The sequence below is a fragment of the Anomalospiza imberbis genome, chromosome 37 (assembly GCF_031753505.1).
Source record: "Anomalospiza imberbis isolate Cuckoo-Finch-1a 21T00152 chromosome 37, ASM3175350v1, whole genome shotgun sequence".
In the NCBI taxonomy this organism is placed as follows: Eukaryota; Metazoa; Chordata; class Aves; order Passeriformes; family Viduidae; genus Anomalospiza; species Anomalospiza imberbis.
In genome coordinates, this window is record NC_089717.1 from 375,525 (window position 1) to 398,259 (window position 22,735).

Here is a 22,735-nt window from a genome sequence, read left to right on the forward strand (position 1 = left end):
CTGTGCCCCAGGGGATGGACTCCGGTTGGAGAAGTTCCTGGAGAAGTCTCCGGTGGGAGAGACCGCAGGCTGCAGCAGGGGAACGACTCCTGTCCCTGGGCAGAGGGAGAAGCCACGGGGGATGAACTGAGCACGGCCCCATTCCCTGTCTCCTGCACTGCCGGGGGAGGAGGTGCAGCTGGAAGGAGGGAGGCGTGGGGAAAGCTGCATTCAAGGGTCTTCATTGTTTGTTTGTTTGTTTGTTGGTGCTGCAGATCGATGCCGGCCCGGGCCCGGGCCCGTTCCAGGGCTGTTCCTCATCTCCGGCTTTGCCCTCCCACAGCCCGGGGGGCCCTGAGAGCGCGGGGCGAGGCTGTGCCGTGTGCAGAGCCCGCCCCTCGCTGCCATTGGCCGCTGCTGCCGTCAGTCGCGGTTCTGGCGCGCTGATTGGTGAGAGCGGGGCGAAGCACGGCCCCGCTGGCGGCCTGAGGGCGGCCCTGGCTCGGCAGCGGCGCCATTGGCGGAGCGTCTGTGCGGGCCCGGGAGCGGCGGCAGCGGCCGGAGCGCGGGGAGGCGGCATTGGCGGAGCTCGGAGGCGGCCCCGGCGCAGGTGGGAGCCGCGCCGGGTTCTGCGGGGGCTCGGGGCTCGCTGCGGGCGGAGGGGGCGGCAGGGGGCTCCGGCGGCTTGGCGGTGCCGTGTCCGGCCCGTGCCGGCCCTGGGCTGAGGGCGCTGCGGGAGCGGCTGCCCGCGGTCTCCTTCCCGCCGCTGCCTGGGCAGGAGCCGCTGCCGGAGCAGCGCTGGCTCGTCCCGGTTGCTGTGGCTGGGACAGAGGTGGCTGCCCCGTGGCCGGGACCGTGCGGGGAAATTCCCGTCGCCGGAGGTTTCTGTGCACAAAGGAGATAGAGAAGTCCCTGAAAAGTGACTTGATTGCTGAGCAATGGGAGAGGCCATGGGTTATTTCTCAGGCGGTCTTTAAAACTTAGATTTACTTTTGATGCTCATTTTCCCGGCCGCATCTCCCTCTGCCTTTGCCCAGTGGCTGAGGTACTTGGAAGGTACAAGACTCCTCGTTCTACCTACTGTATGTCCCCTTTAGTATGCACTCCCTTTAGTATAACACCCTAAATTGATGCATGCATGAAGTCTTTGTTGTTCCTCTTGAAGTTAGGAATTTAGCCGGACCTTGGCTGAGGAGCAGTCCATGTCAATTAATAACTATTTTAAATATCTACAAGTTTCTGGCCCTATCTCCAAGGAGATTCACAACATTTATTTTAAAGACACATTCTTTTTGTTCCTTGCAATCCCTCATCCTTTTTTGTCAACAATTGTCTTTACATTAATTACCATTGACTCAGTCTCTTTCCCTGAGTCGTCTTTGGTTTTGGGATTATTCTCGGTGCCCTCATTCCCTGTCCTTTTGTAGCCGTTTCTGGATCAGGAGGCCTGGCTGCCACCTGCATCCCCTGGCTCAGCTGCTGGATGAGCTGCACTCCCAAGGTGTGGAGCATGGTAAAAAGATGAGAGTTGCTGTAGCACAGAAGAGGAGAAGCAGCATTCGTTTAAACCATGGTGTGCCACGGAGCCACGAAACCGTGTCCCATTCCCATCCTTTCCATGTTTGGACTGGTACAAGAGCTGCTTTCTTATTTCCTTTGTTATCTTTTTCACCACTTTTCCTTTGTCATCTCTTTGCAAGCAACAGTTTGAGTCATTTAATTTTCCACAAACTCCTCCTTTTTCTGCTAACAGATAACCTGATCCCATCCCATGGTGAAATGTTGTGTTCCTCATTTCAGTGGATGGGTCGGCAGGAAGGTCAGGAGCTGGAGGTGTCTGGTTGGTTCTTATTTCGAGGACAGCTTGTAATCTAATGATGGCATTGAAATGATAAATGGGTTCTGTGTCTCCTGATATGAATTGGTTCGGGTTCCCAGGGGCTGGTCCATGGTGTTGTAGGATTTGTTCTGGTGGCCTTTCATCTTTACCCCATTTTTGGGGGCTCCCTCCAGCCAGGGCTGCCTCAATTGACTGCTTTTCTCTCATTAAATCATCACATACTTGGATTCCCAACTGATTTCTCTGAACTCATCGTAGCAAAAAAAAATGCCCATGGTCTAATCCACCCTGTATAACATAGACAGTGCCAGCACATGTTGGAGTGAGTAGAGGGAGGATTTCCCCCCGCCTTATTTTAGAGAAGTTTTCACAACATTCTCCATTTGCTGTTTCCCTTTGCAGCTTCACCCATTTCTGTTGCAGAGTCAGAGATCCTCACCATGGGCTCTGCCTTCAGCTGCCTTCAGCTAGCCTTCAGCTAGAATCTGCTTGTGCAGATTCCATCTGTGCAAGCAGGCAGAACTTGGGGTGAGGGGCAGAGGGAATCAGCCCAATTCCTGCCCCAGGCAAGAAGAGGCAGGAACATTGTCCTCACTTTGCCCCAGCAGTGTTAATTTGCATTTCTGAAACTCCTCTCCTGGCTACCTGGAATGCAGCTTCTCTTCCAGAGCAGCCATCCCCAAAAGGCAGGGTTTGGATTTTTTAATTTTTGGGGGTTTTTGTGAACAGTGTTCTATTAACTGTTTGTCAGTTAAAAGATCACCTTTAAAGCTCTTCTAGTTTTTCAAATTGCAACCGATAGGTGAACACCAAAAAACCCATGCCAAAATTTTGCAATCTCCAACAGTCACACAAACACATGGACAAAAAGAATCCAAAGCAATAAAGATTTTTTTACTTTTTCTGCTAATAATAAAAATTGATTCTCACACCCCTGGCCCAAGCCTTACCGATAATATAAAAGTAGGATTATTAAGAAAAAACATTCTCATGGTATTATCTAATCCCAGCCACCCCAGTGTGTGAGTGTGGCTGAGACCCAGAGTGGAATTGTGCCGTTGTCTTCGCCAGCAGCTGTGGCAGTGCAGGCCCAGAAAGCACTGAAGCTGCAGCAGTGGCAGCAAGGATTGGCCCCGGTGGCTGGAGATGCCAAAGGAGGGTGCCCAGGCAGAGGATTTGAGCAGAGGATGTGTGGGCAGGCCCAGGGGCTTGCCCCGCTGTGGAGCCCTGGCTGCTGCTGCGCTGCCTTCAGTGCAGGCTCCATGGGGGCCTCCCATGCTCCTGCTGCAGGCGGGAAGTGCAAATCTCCGGGGCTTCAGAGCCCTGGAGCCCAGGCTGAGGGGTCCCCCTGAAGTGATAAGCAGAATAAATAAATAGACACCACAACCTGGGGTAGTTATGAAGTGGGTATGTATTGTTAGTGCCCAGCACAAGTGAGATATATCTCTAAAAACTTGTGCCCCGAGCCTCAGTCTGACCCACACTTTTATTCACAAAGGTGTTCCATATGCAATACATTACACAACTTTACCATGCATATTCAACCCCTGGCCCCACCTGTCCTCGCCTCTCATGCTGAATAGGTCTACGCTCTTCTTGGCACGCGTGGTTTGCTGTGGTGGTCGCATGGGGGTCTCGGGGGTCTTCGGAGGCTGAAGATTTTAGTCTTCCTCATTACTGAACTTTTGAACTTTTCCCCTCTCTGCGCGTGTGCTTTTGGTCCTTCAGTGCTTATCTCTGAAAGTCTGTCAGTCTTGATAGGCTTAGAAACAGAGGGGCTTCTTTATCTGGGTTCTTTGCAACCTTGGGTTTGTTCTTTTATGCAAGAAGCTTCAGAAATTTGCCTTTTCTCATGCCCTTTGAACCATGGCAGAGGTTTCTTAATTAAAAGGTTAAAATTCAACACATAACTGTACAAGATAGAATATAAATGCTTAATTAATTTTGTTAACTTAAGTGATTTCCAAAAATGTCTATTGTACCCCCGTGCTCAGCTGTGCTGGCAGCTGGTTCTGGCCTCAGGGACACTTGGCATGGGCCACGCCACTTGGCCACCAGTGGTGCTGCTTTGCCCTCCTTAGGCAGGGCCCGATGTCCTGCTTGGATGTTGGGAACAGCAAAGTGCCAAGGCAGGCTCTGTGCCAGCCCAGCTTCCTGTGGGAGAGATTTCACAAAGAGACAGGACTCTGGCCACAGACTGCTTTAAATGTACATCCCTTATCCCCACCCTGCACTGGGTGGAGAATTACCAGGGTAAGGAATTCCCAAGATCAATTGCAAGGGAGAGAATTGAATATCTGCCCTGGGTCTGGCTCTTCTTCTTGCCAAAGCCAATGGCAAAAGCCGTACTCATGGCATCTTGGTTTCTATCCCCAGCTTCCAAAGGTGTCTCTTTCTTTCCCCATTCATTCTTTGTACCCAGCCTGAGCTCTGGGGATGCAGGGGTTATGGAGGTCCCATTGTATTCCTAAAGCTGCCATAACACCCTGGAGGATCTTTCCTGTAAAATGAGTTCTGCTGTCTGAGTCTGTTGCTTCCACAATCCCTTTTCTTGGAATTATTTCTTTTAGAAATACCTGTATAAGTGATCTAGTGGTTGCTGAAGCAATCAGAATTGCTTTTGCCCCCCTGTTAGGTGGCATGGTGTCAGCAGAAGATATTGAAGCCTTCCTGCTCAGGGCATTTCAGTGCCAGGCTCTTACAAGCACACACAGCTGTGCCGGTTGAGCTGACCATGGGGTGGTAACCTGGGCTTTGTCTGATTCCCTTCCTTAATAACAGCGTGTCTTGTAGCTCTTTTCCCTTCTGCTGCCCTTGAAGAGCCATCCAGGAGCACATTTTCTCCCTCAGGCCAGGGAATGTCTCATCAATCTCTCCCAGGCTGTGTCTGGAGCTCTGTCACTTGAATGCAGTCCTGGGTTTCTTCCCAGCCCCTCTGTGGGCTGTTCAGACAGGAGGCTGGGTTAAACCCTTCCCCTGCCCTCAGTTCTAAATCCTCCTGTGCCACTGAACAAGTTTCATACTGTAATAACTGAGCACTGCTCATCCATTTAGAGGCTCTTTTGGTTATCAAAGCTTTAACTTGATGGCAGACTGGAACAGTTGGAGATCCTGTTGTCATCAGGTTTTGGGCCTGGGTTCCCCTTACAGCTGTGTCTGCACAATTCTGAAGACAATGAGGCCACTCTGGCCACTGAGTTGAACATTTTAGACCCAGAATTCCTTTGGCATGGTCCTGTTTAACATTCACCTATAATTCCAGTTTATTTTTTGAGTCTGGAAGAGCCACAGCTGAGGCATCAATATTTTTGGTTTTTCATTTTCTCAGGTTTTGCTCTCTTTTTCCTGTCCATACCACAACACTGAGGCTGTCTGGGATTAAAAAGTCCTACAGTGTTCTGGCTGGAACAGAGAATCCTCAATCCAGGTTGTGTAATTCCCTATTAATCCTCAGAATTGTAGAAGGGGTTTTTTGGTTTTTTGGTGGTTTGTTTTTTTTTTGTTTTTTTGTTTTTTTTTTTTTTTTTTTTTTGTCCTGGGTTACATTACTTCTGAGATTGCCTAGACCCTCTCTGGGTCAATCCACACAAATCTTCAGTCAAAATATGTCCCAAATATTTAACCTTTTTCTCCACCATTTGAACTTTTTTTTTTTCAAATACTCCAAAGATGTTTTTTAGCTAGAAGATTCAGCCATTTCACAGAGGCTTTGTCTACCACTCCTTCTTGTCCTCCTTATTGGAGCCATCTGATTCCTTGACTGGCAGGATAGGAGAGCTGTAGGGAGACATCCCTGGCTCCAAAAGCCCTGCCTTTAGCAGGGACTCTGTACCAGGCTGTGAGCCCTTCCTTCCCTCCCCTGGAACAGGGTGTTGCTTGTAGACACCACTTGTCCTGGTTGCTTCAAAGTAATTTGGAGAGGCTCCATATCAGATTTTCCCTCTTTCCCTGGGGCTGCCCACACCTCTGGGTTAAATTCAGCATAGGCCTTGCCAGACATTTGACACAAAGGTGCAGCAGAAATAGCCTCTGTATCACCTTGTACAATATGACAATGCCACCATCAAATTCCTTCCTAGTTAATTACAATCATAGTAGGAAGAAAATAAATTAATTTATTTCAAACCTATCCCCCACAGCTCCTAATAGTGATTGGACAAATCATACGAGCTCAGCTTTCCCATTTATTCCCTAATAATTAAAACATTCCTTTACAATATACAATACAATTCCCCTGTTAGGTCTAAGATTCAGAGTGGATGGAGAGGCCCCTGTGTCCATCAGGAGAGGCCTCCTCTCGATGCAGACCCACCCTGAATGTTCTCCAGGGCTCCAGTGTGGTGGGTCCCCGGTGGGATGGGAGCTGTGACAGCCCTGACAATCCATGTCCATCCAGGGGTGGGCTTGCTCCTCCTGAGGGTGCTGCTGTCTCTGCTTCCAGTGTCCCTGTGCCCTGCAGCTGGAGCCCTGACTCCTTCCCAGGGGCTGTTTGGGTGGGCTCTCCCCTGCCCAGGAGGGCAATGCCTCTGCCAGGTGCTTGTGGCCGACCCCGTCCCCTGGGTGCTGGGGCCCCCTTGGGCCCTGGGGTTGATCCCTGAGGGGCTGTAGGAGCTGTGCCATGGCCTTTGCCTTCAGCTTGGCCTTTTGCTCATCCCTTCTTGCATTCAGCTGCTGTGCCTTTGTGCCCAAGTGCTCCAGGGCCTTCTTCTGCCGCTCCTGCAGCCCCGCTCACTGCCTGTGGGTGCTCATCCTCTGAGAGCTGCTGAGCTTTCTGCAAAATCATTCTTTTCTCCAGCGACACCAACAAAATCTTTAAAAGAAAATCCTGATCCTTCCATGTGTAATCAGGATTTCTGTGATATTCCTTCATCCTCCTCCTTGTGCTCAGGGTCCCCTCCCCAGCCCGTATCCCAGAGCCGGTCCCTGTCCTGCCGCAGTGTCCAAAGGCGGCCCCCCCTCCGCCGGGCAGGGCCGGCAGCTCCACGGGGCCGGGCAGCGGCCGGGGCGTCCCGCAGGCTCCTGGGGGCCGGGGGCCACTGCCGGCCCTGCCCGGGGCTGGTGGGGTCAGGCAGCGCCCAGCGCTGAGCCCCGGCTGCCCCACAGCCCCGGCCCGGCCCCGCAGCTCCCCACAGGCCCCCAGCCCGTGCTCCCGGTCCCGCACCTCTGCGCCCGGTGCTGCCGCTGCCCACCACAGAGAAACCCCCTGACATCCTGACCTCCTTCTTTTCCTCTCCTGGAAAGTGGGCATAGAAAGGGTCTGGATCAGCTGGCAAATTTTGAGGACAAGACCTTGCTGAAAAACATCCCAATCCTCAGTATTATTCTCTTCTCTTTTGCATAATGCTTTTTCTTTCCACATAGATTCCTCCTGCTGCTTCTTGCCTTCACCACATTGCTGCACACTGCCCTTCACCCGATCCCTTCCCAGCACACCAACACCATCCATCCCCTGTTGTCCAAATCCCTTCTCCACTTCCCTTATTGCCCCCCTGGCTGTCCATGTCCTTAGTTACCTCTGGAGGAATGTGCAAACTACCTCAACATTCTCCCAAGGGACCCTTCAGAGACATTTTGGGATCATCATCCCTTTGGCCAGGACCCCTCCCTGGCTTTCCCTTTTCTCTCCTCCCTGGGTGCGCTGCCATGTTCACTCCCCGAAGATCCCAGTGCAGTCACTGCTGAGATTTTCAGTGCTCTCTCCCTGCTGACTCTTCACAGACCCCCCTGATGTGTCCCTCGTCTGTCACCTGGTCACTCCTGTGTCCCCAATCGATCCCCAGTGCCGCCGCCAGCCAAGGGAGCCGATCACCCAAAGTGGGTGAGGCACCTTCAGCTGCACTCCCTGCCCGCTGCCCCGGACGGTGGAAGGAATTCCGGATGAGCCCCAGGGTGTGTGGGAAAATTGACATCAGCAGAGGTTTCTGTCCACAAAGCAGACAGAGGAGTCCTGTAAAAGTAATTTCATTCCTAGAAATGGGAGAGGCCATGGGACATTCCCCATGGGATCTCTGCAGTTGTTGGAGGACACAGCCGCCTTTTCATCCCAATTCTCCTGGCCACATCTCCCTCTCAATTTCCCCACTGGCTGAAGTACTTGAGAGGTGCAGACTTCCCAATCCACCTACTACGCACCCCCCCTTCATATGCTCCCCATTTTATATATCAGACGATATTCACGGCTCTGTTAAGTCTTTGTTGTTCTTCTGGAAGTTCATGAATTGAGCAGGACCTTGGCTGAGCAGCAGTCTGTGTCATTAATTGATAACATTTCCTGAAACCGATGGCTTCTCCTGTCACTTCCTTATGCACAGGTGCCTGGCCGTATCTCGGAGCAGATTCACAGCATCTGTTTGTAAAGACACTTTCCTCTTGTTCCTTTCATGGGGGTCCCCCGTTTTCGGGACATCCCCCCTGGAGCAGGGTGTCCCCTCTTTGCTGCAGCCCCAGCCCTCAGGCAGAGCTCAGCCAATCAGAGCGCAGGGCGCTGATGACTCACCAGTTGCCAGGCAGACTCGCAGCTCCCAGTGTTCCCCACCTGGACTCCACCTGCGCCCCCCCCTCGTCCCCATCGCCCCCGCGAGGGGAATTTGGGGAGGTGGGAGTGGGGCAGCGCCAAGGCCGGGCCCCCCCGCGCTGTCCTGGCGGGAGCGGCTGCAGTGGGGACTGAGTGCGGGCGGAAGCGGCCGAGAGCCCAGCGCTGCCCCAGCCCGACCTGCCCCAGCTCCATCCCTGCCCCTGCGCTGGGATGCTGTGGGTTTGGGGGGAAGAGGGGGCCGGCAGTGGGTGCTGGGCCTGGGGGCAGGAGGAGAAGGGAAGGAGAAGCAGGGTTGAGGAACAAAATGGTCAAAGGATGGACGTGGCAGGAGAAGGTGGGATTGTGCAGGAGAAGGAGGAATAGCAGGAGGAAGAGGAGTGTGAAGAAGAGTAGAGGCACAGGAGGAGGAGCAGAAACAGGAAGCAGCACAAGGTTCCACCCCTCCCTGTATCTGCAGCCTCCCCCCAGCCCCAGGAGCGCTGCTCCCCCCACATGCAGCAGGTGACTGTGGAGGGGGATCCAGGATTTTCACGGGGTGAATCTTGGTGTATCTGAGCTTTCTTGGGGTAAATGTTGGTGCTTTGGTTTTATGTGGCAGCTGAATCTTTATCTTTTGGAGGAGGGTTTTGCTCAGTTGTGATGTTTGGGGGGTTTTTGATCTGTATCTTGAAGTTTGCAGGATTTTCAGGCTGAGTCTTGGTGTTTTGGAGGTTCTTACAGACACAGGATTCCCAATGACTTCCTGAGGTGAACTTGGGCAAGGAGGAACCTCCAGTCCAAGGTACTCTCCTCTTGTTTTTTCCCCCAAACCAGGATTTTTCATTTCCAGGGTGTGGCCAGATGGAGGAGGAGGAAAAGCCCTGGACATCCTTCGTGGGGAGTGGCTGCAAACCCATTCCAGGGAGCTGTGGGGAGGAAAGAGCCCCCCTGAGCGAGGAAGGCAGCTGGAGATCCAGCCGGAGCTTGGAGCTGGTGGAGAAGCCTCATGGCAGGGAGAAGCCCCACAAGTGCTTGGAATGTGGGCAGGGTTTCAGCCAGAGTTCCCACCTGATCCAGCACCAGAGGATTCACACTGGGGAACGGCCCTACGAGTGTGGGGAGTGTGGGAAGGGTTTCAGCCAGAGCTCCAACCTGATCCGGCACCAGAGGATTCACACTGGGGAACGGCCCTATGAGTGCTTGGAATGTGGGAAGGGTTTCAGCCAGAGCTCCAGCCTGATCCAGCACCAGGTGATCCACACTGGGGAACAGCCCTACGAGTGCTTGGAATGTGGTCAGAGTTTCAGCCATCTCTCCAACCTGATCCGGCACCAGGGGATCCACACTGGGAAACGGCCCTACGAGTGTGGGGAGTGTGGGAAGAGCTTCAGAGACAGCTCTAGCCTGATCCACCACCAGAGGATTCACACTGGGGAACGGCCCTTTGAGTGCTTGGAATGTGGGCAGGGTTTCAGCCGGAGTTCCCACCTGAGCCGGCACCAGCGCATCCACACTGGGGAACGGCCCTATGAGTGTGGGGAGTGTGGGAAGAGTTTCAGAAATAGCTCTGAACTGATCCGGCACCAGGTGATTCACACCGGGGAACGGCCCTACACCTGCTTGGAATGTGGGAAGAGCTTTGGGCGGCGCTCAGACCTGAGAACGCACCAGCGCATCCATACTGGGGAGAGGCCCTACGAGTGTCCCCAGTGTGGGAAGAGGTTTCAGACCAGCTCCAGTCTCCTCCTACATGAGCGGATTCACACAGATGAGAGGCCCTTCCGCTGCCTCGACTGCGGGAAGGGCTTCAAGCGAAACTCCAGCCTCGTCATGCACCAGCGCATCCACAGCGGGGAGAGGCCCTACGAGTGTGGGGAGTGTGGGAAGAGCTTCTCACAGAACTCTCACTTGACCAGACACCAATGGAGGCACCAGTAAGGGAAGCCCTGTGAGTGCCCCGAGTGAAGGAAGGGCTTCGAGTGAGGGAAGAGCTTTGTGCGCTGCTCCAGCTCCATCCCCCATGGGAGGCTCCGGGCTGGATGATCCCCAGTGATCCCCGTTGGGCAGAGCCCTGGTGCTCCATGGTCCTGGTGACCCCGTTGGGTGAGGGGATGGTGTTGGCTTCTTCTCCTTGTGCTGCTGTGATTTGGGGGGGTTCCCGTGGATGGGAGAGGGGCGGTGAGTGGGGTCCTGGTGCACGGGGGGGGGGGGGGGGGGGCTCATGGGTCAGGGGGGTCAGTGCACAAAGGGGGGTCCAGTCCCTGTCCCGGTGCTTGGTGGTTGGGGGGGCAGTGCACAGGGGGGTCTCGGTGATTGGGGGATGTCGGAATCCAGGACATCCCTCTGGCTGCCCTGAATGGCTCGAGCCCCTGGCAGGGGGCTCGGAGACCTTGGCATGGTGTCAAGAACATCTGTGACTTCGATTTTAGCCCATGGAAAAAACTGCCAACATTGTATGAGGAATTACAAGCCACAAGGATTTGAGTAGTGTGGTAGTTGAATTAACACAGGGCGAAAAAGTAGAATTTTAGGGTTTTAAAATAAGGGGTTCAAGAGGACAAGCTGGAGGGATTTGAGTGTGTCCTGACCTTCTTCTCCTTCTTCTTGCCCTCCATGTCTTGCTGTGGTGGTGACACTTTTCTCTTGGTTGAAGGTAGAGTCACAGTGTGCAACATGAATGATAGATGTTGGCAAGTTATTGTAAACATAGTACAGGTAGTTTTTAGTGTAAAAGGCAAACACTGCCCTGAGGGCAGGGAGGCTGCCACAGACCGACCTGCCAGACAGAGCTCAGCAGAGCGGACAAAGTGGATAAGAGAAAATAAACGACCTTGAGAAGCAAAGCTACGCATCTCGACTCCTTCTTTGGCAGAGCGGGCTGGGAGAAAAGGACTTTTCACAATCTCGGGGTCATCTCGACCACCAGAAAACCGAGAGGGGGGGTCTCCACTCGTCCCAGTGCCCGGTGAGGGGGGGTCGGTGCTCGAGGGGGGGTGGGGGCACTGAAGGGGGTGCGAGTGCGGTTTTTGGGGGGTCCCAGTGCCCCCCGGGGCAGGGTCAGTGCTCAACAGTGGGGGCTTCCTTGGGATCCTCCCAGCCCCCAAATCACAGCTGGGTCTCCTGCAAAGCACTGAGGGGAGGCTCGTTCACCCCCCCGCCCCACCAGCATCACCACATGCCTTCCCAAAGTGTCCCCAGGTGCTCCCAAAGTGTCCTCAGAATGTCCCCGAGTCTCTGCAGAGGTGACCCCGGCCCCATGGCGGCCCAGTGGTGATGTTGCTCTGTCCACAGCAGCCTCGGGATGACCTCGATAGCTCTTTGGCTCTGCTCGGCCACCGCGCGGCCACCGTGGCCAGGAGAAGGACAGAAGAAGAGGGTGTTGATGTCCCCAAGTGTCCCCAGCAGGTGACGCATGGCCAGGCAGGCAATGGCCTCACACAGCTGCTTGGCCTTGGCCACCGTGGCCACCAAGGCTGCACAGAAATCAGGGGACACCTCCCTTGTCCCCTCCAGGGCTAACTCAATGTCTCCGAGCCAGCGCTGCAGCTGCTGGGGAATCGCGGTGGCTTCGTCACGTGAGGCCACCAAGTCCCCCAGCAGCCACAGGTACAGCTCCAGCCGCTGCTCCCTCCTGATGGCCGCATCTGCCGGCTGTCCCCTCCTGGTGGCTGCATCCCTACAGGTGTCGCAGAGCTTGGTGGCCTCTTTGGCCATGTGGTGGCCAGGGCTCTCACACAGGCCCAGGTGGTCCCTGGGGTGTCCCTGAGGTTGGCCAGGGTCCAGCCCAGGGAGAGGACAGGGCAGTGGCCCTGGGAGGGGACACGGTAGTGGCGCAGGGCGTCCTGGAGGTGAAAGATCGAGGTCCCCACTGAACTGCAGTGAAAAATCAAGACCCCACAATTCCAGTAAAAATTTGTAGGGATGGTATGTTTATTACAGCACTGGTCGCACGTAGGGATTGTTTCCCTTCAACGAACATGCGCGCCCCTGAAGACTCCCGATACTTTTTTATTGCCCCTTGCTAATTTACATATTCATAGAGTTTCTCAATAGGTTCATGTATTCATTCTGCTGATTTCACGTTACACTTACAGCTAGTTACACTTGTACCGAGTTATTTATCAGAAAGTACAGAAAGAACTCCTGGGTCACTCTGTGCGGGGAGCGGTGGTGTCCAGGACGGTTGAAGATAAAGATCTCTGAAGTCGGGTTGATATATGCTGTTTATTAGAAAGGGCGTGGGTGCAAGGGCCCTGCTTGGAGCTGCCAGCTGCAGCTCGTGGCAGGCCCAGGGGGAGAGGGAGAGAGAGGGAGCAAGGGTTCCAGGTAAGGGTCCCAGGGGAAGGTCCAAGAGAGGAAGGTCCAAGAGAGGAAGGTCCAAGAGAGCGTCCGGTCCCTCGGGCACACCTTATCAGGGGGCTTCAAGGTGGGCTGGAACAGGACTTGGGCCAATGGGGTCACAGATACCTGATACTCCAGGGGAGGACCACAGGTGTGGGATGAACCATACATTGGGGGTGACACAGAGCATTCCATTTGACCTTTGGACCTATCTGCAGGTAAAGGACATTGTTTAATCAGAAAGGGGGATTGCTTTCAGCCTGGCTATACTATTGTTTTCTAGTTATTCAGTAGTCAAGGTTTGTTATTTCAAATCTAGTTCTTATCTCAATGTCTGTATTTTCAAAATCTTTTGCCAGTCAATCATATTTATAAGGTTTTCCTATTTCATCTTCCCCAACACCTCTGTCCTGTCTGTTTCATGATCCGAAGAGTCTTTCTTATCTCTTATCTCTTTAGCTTGGAAATTCACATTCTTTCTCCTCTGCGGGAGCAGTTTTGCTAGTGCTGCAGTTATCAGAATAAACAGCATATTTTACTTATGTTAGCAAGCTTAAAGCGGCACATTTCACCTAAATCCAAATGGATTTCTACCCTGTTAAATTTTCACTCTGTCTCATTCCCCCCTTCCCTAAGATGATAAATAAAATCTTTTACTTAATGCAAATCCTTACGTTAATAAGTGTCCCTTAATGCTTTACTATGTACATTTGACCTACGAGGCACAATTGCAATAGCACAAGGAGTTCTCAAGCATACACAATCGCTACTAGTCTATACAAGCAGTTTTATGATCAGTGACTGGATGAATCTCGAAGTGGCAGATACTTTGTTTAGTGTCAAGACACACATCTTGAGCATTAATAGTATTGCTTTCACAAATGTATCCTAGTTGTTCCCTAGTAGCACAAGATTCTAAGTTTACTGTTCGCCACTTTTCATTCACCTTTTGTGCCCACACCTATGCTCTGCGGGGTAGAGCACCATTTTTCATGATTTAATCCTAGTGCGATGATGGGGTTGATAACATAAACAGTGGCATTACGTACAGTAAGTACAAAGGCAGTGCCCACTTTAGAAGCAGGATCATAGGTCACAGATGCTTCTGAGATTTCTTTATATAATTAGAAAATTTGCCATAGTCCACCAGGACGTTCTCTCAGAATCAATCGCATTATCCCAGACAATCCTTAGAATTTCAGCTGGAAAATTACTTTCACCCCCTCCCGTATGATCAAAGCTGCTGTTGCCTGCATCCAAAACTGTGCTTGTATAAAACAGAAAGCTAAAGACACGTTATCTTGAACCATACCAAGTGCTTCTACTATTAACTTGTGATCTTGGACCCCGGCCTTTTAGGGATAACTGTAGGGGTTGTTCTAAGTTTGCCAGTCCACCTGCTGCAGTGGCCAGCTCTCTCATAGATCCAGTGTACTGATTAGAAGCCGGGACCAAGGCCATTCAGCATTGTTTTGGATAGCGGTATTCCAGGATTTCAATTACAATTATACACAAAGCAATTCTATAAATAAAATTACAAAGTACCCCCCTGTGCAATACACTCATTTTGCCTGAATAAGTTTTAGTCTCAGTTCATTGTCTCTTGGTGTCAATTTCCAAGGGGCTTCTGGGGCCTGCTTCATTTGAGCATGGTGGATCCTGGCATTCTTCTTAATCTTGATTGCGGTGAAGGTGGTGAGAAGCATCTAGAATGGTCCTTCTCACTGTGGTTCCAAAGTCTTTTCTGTAAGAGACTTAACGTATACTTAATTCCCAGGCTATATGTTATAGCTCCCTGCTCGGAGTTCCAGCCACATGTCTCTTCATTTTCTTTGACCTGTCTACTTAAAGCCACTATATAGGTTTATTGCACTATTTTGGAAATAAAATGTGATTTTTCGTCTGGGAATATTGTGACTGGAACTCTTAAAGTGGTATTATTTACTCTGGTCACCTTGACAGTTCTGGTAGGGAATGCTGCTGGCCACTCTGAAAATGTATTTGTCAATACTCATAAATACTGACACCCCTCTTTCCATGGGGGTTTTGGAAAGCCAATCTACCAATTTACCAAATTTACCAATTTACTGATGTTTGGGTCCATGGCCCCTGCCAATCTGATCAAATTTTGGTCTGGGGGTATTCTTGGGGTTAGTCTGGAGGCAAGGGTCACACTGTCAGTTCACCTGAGTGATAGTGGCATATAAATTCCTGGCAATGATGCTTTCAATCCGATATGTGTTCTAAAAAGCCTGTGGAAGCTACCACTTAAAAGTCAACACTTCATTTCGATGCACTCTGTAACACTGGCAGTCTTGGTCATTCTGGGAAAGGAGCCACACTTTATAAAAACTTTTAAGTAGTTAGGCCGCAGTGTGTTTTCTGGTGCTTCTCCCTTACCAGTGACCACACATACGGGAAGGGATTTCTAGCTCCCTTTCAATGGTAGCCCGCCCTTCTTGGTTGTATGTCCCTTTTTGATTAGTATTATTATATTTGGGCTTGCCTTCAAGGGAAATTTGTCCATCTGGTGTAGAGGAATTTCTCATGGAACAAGGGCATGATATCCTTGATGGTATTTCTTTGCAGGAACTGGACAACTCTGGCCTGCAGATTACAGAGTTACTTTAGTTACTTCAGAAGTATTTAGGACATCCTTGAAAAGACAATAAGCTTTGTATGAATACAATAGTCAATGCTGGACACTGAAAACTGTCACATACTATAACCTGATCAGACGCTTGTAGTATAACAGCCAATCTAGAAGTGACATCTGTATGTAATCATATTACGTTAGCCAATGAATGTTAATTAGCTATTATTATGTATTTAATATTATTATGTATTTAATATTATTAGTATTATTATATATTATGTAAGGCAATAAGGTATAAAATACGGATAAATTAGACAATAAAGGAGGATGACATCTAGCCATATTGACTTGAGTGTCATTACTCGGCCTGGCTCTCTGTGGAACCCCCTTCATACTGGCACCATGAACAGGGACGCCTTTGCTTAACTGAGGATTGCTTCATTGCGAAAGTCTCCGAAGCATCAGGCAAGCACCTGACTTGGGAGCTGGAGAGCTGGGAGCAGGAGAGGCCTGGTGAAAAAGAGACCAGAGTCTGGAGCTTGAGCAGCCGACCAAGCCCCTGCTGAGGTAAGACCACGATGGAATTAGATGTGGCAATTAAATTACTGACAACTATCCTCTCAAAGAGAGGTGAGGACACCAAAGAAGCAGATGTCATATAATAAAATGGGCACTAAAAAAGGAAAGCTTTCTGAACCTGCCCTGCTGTTTAGTGAATCTGAGTGGCAAGAGGTAGGAAACGACCTCCGGGACATTATGTTAGAAGGTGGAAAAAATGGAAAATAAGCCAGAGAGTTAGGAGTGTCATGGTTTGACACTGGCGCGATGCCAGCGCCTCCATGAAAATGTACCTTTTTAAATAATTGCTGTGAGATGTGATCAAGAACAGAGCAGAGCAGGCCCAAACTTAGTAACAAAGGAAAGAACTTTATTAAACTACTTCTACTATAAAAACTACAAACACTAAATCCTGGATGAAGACTTTCCAAAACACCCCTCCTCCTCCCACCTAATTTCTAAACAAACCCAACAGTGAGACACCACCCAGGATCCTGATCAAGTTGCTACCCTTCAGATATTCAAATACTCAATCTTTCAAGGGAGACAGGAGTCTCTCTTGTGCCACAGACCCCCCAGGAAACACAATTGCCACCCTTGTGTTTCCATGTCACACATGGCAACCGCCCGGAGAAAATCTGCCATGGTGACACTCTCCTTTCCATGTCACAGTGCTCTCACCACCGTGCATGGACAGACTGCTCATAGGGCTCCTTTAAGGATGCTTTGCCATGGACCAAAAGAGACAACAGTTCAGTTTCTCCTCTTGGGACTACAGTCCCCCCCCATTTTCCCCTGGGGCTGAGGGTCCAAGAACAGAGGTCCTCTTCTCCTCTTCTTCTTCTTTGAAGATAGAGGGCTTCTCCACACCTTCTCCAACTCTCCTCTGTTCTCTCTACTCCTCTGCTGGTAATCACTGAAACAGGTCTCCTGGCACACCAACGCACCACCCTAAGTGCAGCTTCTGTTAGGAGAATTTGGTTCAGTCTATGGCTAACAAGAGAAGTCCAGCCACAAGCCACTCCATCATCTTCTTCCAACTCGAGAATTTCTTCTTCCATCATCTCGGATCCCAGACTGTCTCTCTTCTACTTCAAATCAAGGAGGAGTAATATTTTACAAAGCCTTCATTTCTCAGGAAAGGGTTAAAAGCTCAGACTCCCTGGACGGCTGATATCTCTGCCCAGCAGCCGATTCCCAAGGCCAAGGCTGGGCGCCTTCCCCCCCCCCCTCCTTCTCCTCCGCGCCAGCAAAGTTACAGGTGCCGTCCGGACTCTCTGTCTCTTCCCTCTGGGGGGAGAATGACAAAGGCATCTCCGGTTCTCTCCACCCTTCCATCCACAGGAGCTGGCTCGGTTCCAGTCCTTCTACCCCTCAGCTCACCTCGACCAGGCCGCATGGCTTCCCCTCCCCCACCCAGCCCCATGGCTGGGCAGGGGAGATCTGCACAGCACCCTGACCGGAACCAAAGAGAGCGAGCTCTTGGGAGTTCTTGCTTTTAACCCCCTGTGTTCTCAGAGGCGTATCCCTATCTTCAGTGGTCACTTCAGGTGCCACTATCCAAACTTGACCACTGATTGGTTTGACCCAACTTCCTGCAAAAAATCACTTCCATGTCAAACCACGACAAGGAGTTAATTGGAAATCCATCATCAAAACTTTAGAGACTATGAAAGCTGAGAAAAAGGTGGCTGCTGCAGCCATTGAGGCTTTAGGAGGCGATGTAAAACCAGCTCCTTCCAAACCATCACTTCTTGCTAACTTTTTTGGAGTTGGAAATGTCCCCTTGAAAGGAATCTCTGCCCCTGTTTGCTCTAATTTGCAGGAGTTTCTAAATAATCCATCACAAAAAGAACAGGTTGCCCCATCAGTGTCTGCTGCAGCTGATCAAAAATTAGAAAAAGTAACTGATCCCCCTTGAGGAGAAGCAATAGATATGGAAGCAGTGCCCGAAGCTGTAGAAATAGAAGAATTTCTTCAGGTGGAGGGTGATGCAAGGCAAAAAAAGGGAGTTTCAGTTTGCGGGCAGAAAGGAAAAAGAAAAGAATGCTGTCCTTCTCTGTACCCTCCTTTGCCTCACATAGCATCAGATGAATCTGTGCTGTCGGCTGAGGAAAAAGATACACTTAGAAGGTCAAAGCACTCTGAATCTAAGTGCAAAACTAAAAAATCGGACTCTAAGGACTCAATTCAAGAAGTGTTAAAGAAATTGGCAGAATTATCCATACGGCAGGAACAATTGGAAAAATGAACAGAGACTGTGCCAGTGCTAAAAACTATTCCTACACTCCTTTCTGTCCCAATCCCAGTGACACCCCCTGTGGAGCCTACTGCTCCACCGATGCTGAGATGCCTTGCAATACCCCTGCAGGCACCAAGGCCAGAAAAAATCCAATTCAGCAACGATGGTCGGGTGTGATTCGAGATGCTATCATAGAAAGTGAGTGGCAGGCTGCCAGTTCTCCTGCTTGCCCTGTAATAGTCAGTAATAATCAAGCAAATTTGGAACCTCATGATTGGAAAATACTGCAACAAGCAAAAGAAACAGTTAATAACCATAGTATTTGATCAGAAGCTGCCGAACAAATTATTCAGTTTATTTTTACAGCAGATGTCCTTGCCCCTGCTGACTGTGCAAGAGTTGCTTCCCTTCTCCTCACTCTGTCTCAGTATTTGTTGCTTGAAAGAGAATGGAAAAGATTAGCAGTTGAAGAAGCAAATAAACATTTAATAGTAGGAGACCCTCTGTATGGTATACAGGCAGATATGCTTACTGGGCAAGGACCTTATTCTAACACACAAGTTCAGCTACAATATCGTATTCAAATGCACCAAATTGCACAGACTTTAGCCCACCGAGCTTTTTTGTCTGTACCTGATAAGAAAAAACCTGCACCTTATACCACTGTTCTTCAGGGGAGCACAGAGCCCTATGGACAATTCCTAGACCGTTTGTCAGCAGCAATAAAAGACAATGCAGATTTGCCTCCTGAACTCCAGGAACATATGTTCCGCATTCTCGCTTTTGAAGGAGCAAATCCTAGAACAAGAGCAATCCTGGCAACATTACCACAAGGGAGCCCAGTTGACGAAATGCTTATGAGAGCCACTTGGGCAGAACAGAATAATCAGACAGCCGCCTCCACGGCAGCGATGAAAGAAACATTAAAGGAACAAGGTCATGTAATTGCAGCTGCTCTGTCTGGAAGTGGAGGCAAGCAAACTAAAATAAAAGGTCAAAAAACCAAAAAGATTAAAACAGGTACCTGTTTCCAATGCGCTGAATTTGGTCATATGCGGCGAGCCTGTTCCAAAACTGTTTGGTGTCGTGTGTGTAACTCTGATGCTTGTGCTACTGCTGCCTGTACTCGCAGACCGTCGGGAAACACGCAGAGCAGCACGAGGGATCTCCATGTGAAGACACAAATACAGACACCTTCAACCCTACATACCCCTTCAACACAGATGAAAAATACGGTTTCCTATACCAGCGTGTCCCAGCCACCCGAGGGAGTCTCAGAGTGGACGTGGCAACCACAGTAGAGGCAACCCTGAGCAGCAAAGAGGTAACATTGATTCCAGCTGAAGTAAAAGGCCCTAAGCTCAGTGCGGAGTCTCAAGTAGGAGGACTTTTACTTGGCAGGTCATCAACAAGTAAACAAGGAGTAATTGTATTACCTGGTGTAATAGATGCAGATTTCACAGGGCAAGTACAAATCACGGCCTATGCTTTACAACCACCTGTAACAATTCCCAAAGGCAGCAAGATTGCACAAATACTTCCCTATGAAAACTTTCTTACACATCGAGAGTATTATTAAAAACTCAAAAAACAAGGCCAAATTGCTCAAATAAGGGGAAATTAAGGTTTTGGATCCTATGGATATGATGTGTTTTTCACATTGGACCTTAATCAAAGACCATATCAGAAAATTCAATTGAAAAAGGGCAGTCAACAAATCAATTTAGAACCACTACTAGACTCTGGAGCAGATGTCACCATCATTAATCAACAGATGTGATCTCAGGCATGGGAATTACAGTCTCCAATTACACAAGTAGTGGGGTGGGAGGAGCAAAAGCACCAAAACAAAGACTGAACTACTTTGCAGTTTGAAGATGGCCAAACAATTGTAATTAAACCTTATGTAATGCAACTTCCACACACTTTACCAGGGTTGATTGGACGGGATGTTTTGTTACAATTGGGACTGGTCCTGACAACAGATCAGGATTTGTGCCACATCCACTGGGTGGCAGCCGCCCATTCTAAAAATTACATGGTTAACTGAAAAACCAGTATGGGTAGACCAGTGGCCGATGACCTCAGAAAGGCTGTGCATTGCAGAAGAGTTAGTGCAGGAACAGCTAAAAGCAGATCGCATTCAACCTTCCACAAGCCCATGGAACATTCCTATATCTGTCATCCCAAAAAAATCTGGAAAATGGCGACTTTTACATGATTTACGAAAAGTAAATGATCAAATGTTAGCTATGGGTGTACTGCAACCTGGCCTTCCTGTTCCTACAATGATCCCACAAAATTGGCAAATCATAATAATAGACTTAAAGGACTGTTTTTTTCACAATTCCTTTACACCCTGATGATGCACAGAGGTTTGCATTTACCCTGCCATCTGCCAACCGTGCAGCCCCTGCCAAACGCTATGAATGGGTAGTTTTACCCCAGGGGTCCAGAAACAGTCCAAGTGTGTGTCAGATCTTTGTGGATTGGGCACTTCAGCCTGTGCGAAAGCGATGGTCTCACATGCTAATTTATCACTACATGGATGATATTTTGTCTGCTGCTGAATCTGCTTTAACAGTGAATTACAGTGGGTCATCAACCATTTGCACTCGTGTGGGCTGACTGTTGCCCCTGAAAGGGTCCAGCGTTCTGCATCATGGAAATACCTGGGCTGGCTCATCTCAGACGCTCAGATCAGGCCACAAAAGGTAAAGAACCTTTGTGGGTCCCTAGCAGGTTTGTCCGCCCCACATGTCAACCCCAGAAGAACAAAAGGAATGTCGATATCAACTCTATTTCTTCCCAATCTTCTATAGACTTTACAAAGAACTTGGACTAATCCCACCTTCCACAGAAGACGTCGTATCAAAAGTAATAGCAGGACAATCATTTGGGCTGATAGCTGTGTTAAGAAAGTGCTATAAAAATTCTGCTTGTGAGAACTGTGGAAAGCAAGCTGACATAGTGTTACATTGCGGTAGTTGTAGAAAGAATTTTGTTATACAGTGTAACCACTTGCAAAATGATCATGCTTTGTGCTTAGACTGCCGAGATGTAATTGTTAGTATTACCTTTGAAGAACATTATAGAGCATTTTTGAACCTTGAGCCAGATCAGCCTTTTCCAGAAACGTGGATAGCAGAAAATATTGGAGGCCTATACGAAGCCTTCTTTTGGCATGCTTTGACCAAGGCTTACACTGTTGTCCTATCCACAAAAAGAACGCAAGCTCTTGGCTTGTGGTGTTCTTTTTGTCAGTTAGGAACAAGAATACAAAATGATGAAATTGTTTAATTTTATTATAGGGCTGTTAGGACTGACAAAACTGTCCTTAGAGAAGACAGCATGAATTAACAACCAGCCACGAACAAATATGTTGATTACCTGGGCCAATCAGACAGGGCAAAATTTATTCTGTTTATCACTAGCGACCCCCTGTGATCCCTTTCGTACTTGCTTAATCGGAGTTCCTTTGAACAATCTGACAGAATTCAGGCCTTGGACAAAAAGCAAAGTATATTCCAAGCCTGAACAAGCAGCAGAGGAATTTTGTACTACCACCTATGGAACAAAAGGCGTTCCAATCAATTGGTGCAAACAACTCAATGTTTCAACAAATCCCCTAGGGTCCCAAGCACTCTTAATTGCAAAAGGACTGAATGTTACAGGTTGTGTTCCTACCTTGTCTGCCCTCCCTGCCTTATCCTGCTATCCAGACCCTCTACCTTGCCTCTCCTGGACCCTCCAGCTACCTTCCAATAAACCCACGTTGGATTCTCAAGCAAAGCACCCTCTCATCATTCCTGGCTCATCTTTCTACGTTATTATATCTAGCACTGAGCGTCTGGTGGGCTGAAGGAGCTGGTCATCTCGACCCCGGGGAAGGCAGTCATCCTGACAGCACCTGCCAGGTGGCAGCACTGTAAACCCTGATACCACTGGGTAATCTTAACCATTTTCCCAAGGGCACAAGTCTGTTAGAGGTCAAACAGGTGCTGATGTGGTGGCGAGGTCCTGTTCACAAGGGTTCTCCTCCGACAGTGGTGTTCAAGGTGAATCTTCAGATGATGCAGTCAAAGATTCTCAAAATGCCTTCACATTCTTTGCTGGAATCCACTTCGGACCATTCTCTGTGAAGACACAAGTAAAACCTCTACCCCAGCCTGGTCAGAGAGAAAAAGCCAGGTAAACTTTCCCAGGAATTGTTCTGGGGAGTTTTGAGAAGGCTGAGAGGAAGAATTAAAGCAATCTTGCTTCTGGTGTTTTGAACAGTTGTTTTCTTATAAGATGTTTACTAAAGGGTGTTTCCTTAATTAGCCAGTCAAGTGAGGTGTGTTGATTAAAGGACCAATCAGGTCCACCTGTGTCAGAGCAGTTTATAAAAAGGAATGGGCTCCTAATAAAATTATTATTAGTCTCCTGAAGAGAGTCAGACTTTATGTGTCGCCTGACTCTTGTTCCTGACTCAATGGTGACACCAGGTGACCTAAGGATAAGGCCCTTAGGATCTTATCAGATCCTGGATCCTTCACTAAGGCAGGGGGTTTTTCCTTTTGTTGCAATTGGGAATTACAATTAAAATGTCAAACAATCGGTGGTTTGGGGTCCATCAAAGAACATTTCAAAAAGTTGAACACATAAAGGGCTTTCTGCAGTCTC

The 22,735-nt window shown here is 49.5% G+C and overlaps 2 protein-coding genes and 1 pseudogene across 4 annotated transcripts in view; 2 read left to right on the top strand and 1 right to left on the bottom strand.

The window, feature by feature from the left end:
• LOC137464133 (class I histocompatibility antigen, F10 alpha chain-like) overlaps nucleotides 1-22,735 on the top strand; it is a 372,308-nt gene that overhangs the window by 325,566 nt on the left and 24,007 nt on the right. The gene's annotated exons all lie outside the window — the stretch shown is intronic.
• The window catches only part of LOC137464152 (zinc finger protein 154-like), a 450,159-nt gene that overhangs the window by 59,734 nt on the left and 367,690 nt on the right, over nucleotides 1-22,735 (bottom strand). The window lies entirely within an intron of this gene.
• LOC137464123 (zinc finger protein 850-like) overlaps nucleotides 9,039-22,735 on the top strand; it is a 466,862-nt pseudogene continuing 453,165 nt past the window's right edge.